The sequence below is a fragment of the Rhyacophila brunnea genome, unplaced genomic scaffold, assembly GCF_057557595.1.
Source record: "Rhyacophila brunnea isolate RB1 unplaced genomic scaffold, BYU_Rbru_1.0 scaffold_5, whole genome shotgun sequence".
Taxonomy (NCBI): Eukaryota; Metazoa; Arthropoda; class Insecta; order Trichoptera; family Rhyacophilidae; genus Rhyacophila; species Rhyacophila brunnea.
The window spans coordinates 18,178,527-18,181,852 of NW_028233170.1; positions in this window are offsets into that span (position 1 = coordinate 18,178,527).

Below are 3,326 nucleotides of genomic sequence, written 5' to 3' on the forward strand. Positions count from 1 at the left end.
TAGGTACTTATTGCGCAATTTTACTTTTATACAACTAGTGAAACAATAGGTAGGTAGTACCTACCATTATTTATGTAAAGCCAATGGACGAAATAATTTATATCATGAGTGCCTAAAAATAATTATTAACATACAGTCACCACACACATTTATTTTTTATTCGCCAGTCGGACTGGCAGGCAAAAAATAACGTCAGGGCTGTCGAAGACATAATTATTTTGTACTTTTTAAGTTTTATTTATAATATTTATATTATTTAAGTTTTGTCCATCTAATATCCACTGCGGTTCACGTAGTGGCATGTATCTGTTTTTCTGGGGTCAACTAATTCAAAAAGTAAACACCCATAATAGAATTTTTCCAGTTTTGGTTGCATTATATTCCAACTCATTTCCGATTTTATTAATGGAATTTCTCGGTGTACATAGTAAACAAACCTACGAATAAAAAAAGACGCGAAGGAACACATTGATTCATCGCAGTAAAAACTGGCAACCAAATTCGCCATTTTGGAAAGCGACGATTTTGCGTAAACAAATATCACGTGGTCTGCACGTGTGCGGTAAACTTCGTATGTGTTTGTAATTTTGTGTATTTTATGTTTGTGTATCATGCATTGTCGGCCATATTTTCCGGCCTTTCTGATTGCCGTGATTTTTTATTCGTAGAAACAAACAGCATTTTTTATTAGTTATATAAAGTCAACTTTAAGCTTTGAGCCGTGCTCACTCATGAATGTAATTCTTCATTTAAGTAAGTCTATATAAATTTTGATGTTATCTTGCAGAGAAAACAGTTATCTGACCTTTTCACTATATTATATACATGCAAATATAATGTTTTCAAATAATTGATATGGATTATATAATATATTCCATCGTATTATTTTCTCGAAATCATAAAGATACTATAATAGTATTTGAGTATCAACCTATGTTCAATTTGAATTGGGTTATAATAATAATATACCCGTAGATATATCAATAGTATGTTTGCCACGATATCCATCCAAGTTATCAGTATGTACTTGCACAGGTTTGATTAAAAACTATGATGAAATTAACATTTTACAAATATTATATTATTTTGACAGCCCTGTTTTCTGATCAGCGACACGTGCAGCTGTTTATCAAATAATAATGTAAGATTGTCCACAATAATAATAATGTAGAAGGTCGACAATAGTAATAATAATATATTTTTTAAATAAAATCTCCGATGATTAGTGATTTTTGCCTAAAGATCGATTTAAATTAACGTGCGTACGACGCCGAGGTCCATTTCATACTAAATTATATTTGAATACCGAGCTCTTCAGCCGCCCCTTAAGGAAAAAAGCTGTTTCGTCACAATTCAATAATCTATTGGGATCATTGGCCAAGATTATTAGCTGTTATATATTCTTCAACTTCTTTGAACCAAGTACCTACGGATATTTTGGTTTATTACTTTAGCCTTACTTGATATAAAATTTTGAGAAATCCTATGCGAAAGTTCTGGGTTTCTTTTCATGAATACTGTCATCCAGCTTCTGCCAGGGCGGTCATCCTTAAAAGGTGTCTTTCTGTTAATATTTTTTATTAGACGCTGAACGCTGAAAGTGACCTCGTCCATGGTCACTGAAAACCCTGAAAAGGCCATTTTCAGAGTCCAGTGTCGAATGACGTCTTCTTCTGCTTTCTTCAGCACTGAAGCAGGGCCCATTTTCCTGAAAATTTAGATTGAAGTGCTTACAATTTCGTATGTGAGTACGGAAGTACTTATATTTCATTATATGGTAACTAGGTACTTAATGTAGTAAGTACCTAGTCTCGATTATATTTTATTGCATTCAAAGAAATTTGTCTCTTTTTATGTAAATTAATGCAAGACAATTCACGTCTTACCTTTCAATCGGATGTTTTCCCCCAACCTTGTACTTGAAGGTAATTCTCGGCACTCGGCACAGTTTTGTGTAATCAGACGTCTTCTACTGCGGCCAGCCTCAGGCCTCAGCGCTATAATTCAAGAAATTGTTGTTTTTCAAAGAAAAAATACACAAAAATCCAGTAATTGACCATTTATGATGTGTCAGTAGTTGACCCCTAGGTCATCTACTGGGTAGAACCACCCTGGACACTTCAAATTAATAATTAATCATCGTTCCATACTTATCAATGTAAAAAATATTCAAAACTAAGTGATAGGTATGATTTTAATTAATTTATCTAGTAGTTGACCACCCCGGTCATCTACTGAAAAAGTATTTAAAAAAGTTTGAGTAGTTGACCCCCCCCCCACAAACTTGGTTCCTTGTAAATATAACTTAAAAATGATCTCGATACTTCAATATTATGACTATCCGTAATGCATTAACTTGATATTATGAAGTCAAAAACATTAAATTGCCATATGCTTACATCCACTAATATCCTTAACAATTTACTTAAGGTGAAGCCTTTACTGAGCTGTTTTTAAAGAGGCACCTAGCGGAAAGATACGAAGCTTGCAATTTGAGTTTTTTTTTGGTAATTTACTATTTCAACTGTATTAATTAATAAATATGTGTCTGAAAACATTAAAAAGAAAAATATTTTTTATTTTAAGTCAAAAATAAACTATGTAATAAAATGTAAATTTGTTGAATCGGACCGCACCCTATTATTACATATATTTTATAGTCATATTTATTATTAAAATTTAGTTTATTAAGTTTTCTAAGCATCACCTAAGCGATTTTTGACTAATTCATAGTTTTAATATTTTTAATATCTATTTTAAAAAACATCGATTTTTATAAAAAATATAAATGTGTATAACTTGAAATCCTTTTTATTTATATCAAATCAAGCTTCAATATTGGGACCATACATAAATAAAAAGGATTTCAAGTTATAAGGTAAACTTACCAGTAGTTGACCACTTAAGAAAAAAATTCAACAAAAATAACGATTAACGTTTAGCATTAGACCGAATGTTGGCAAAGCAAGTCTACTCATAATGGATCAAATATCTTAATTATTCATATAACATGACAAAAATTAAGAAAGGGTCTGTTACAAAAAAATTGTGTTCAATTTTTCAAAACCATGTTGCTGTTTCAGTAGTTGAACATTCAAAAAATTGAAAGTTCCAGTAGTTGACCACTATATTTTTCAGTATTTGACCGTGTCTAATCAGGAGGCTTCATGGCAAATCTGTCATCAGAGTTGCCTCGGGGTTTTCTGTCAGACCACTCTAGCCCATAGCTACTTGAATCAACTTGGTAGCAATGAGCGGTTCAGTAACAAGTTACATAGGAGAGGATTTTGTTTGACAGCCAATCATCAGTTTTGTTCGGGTAACAA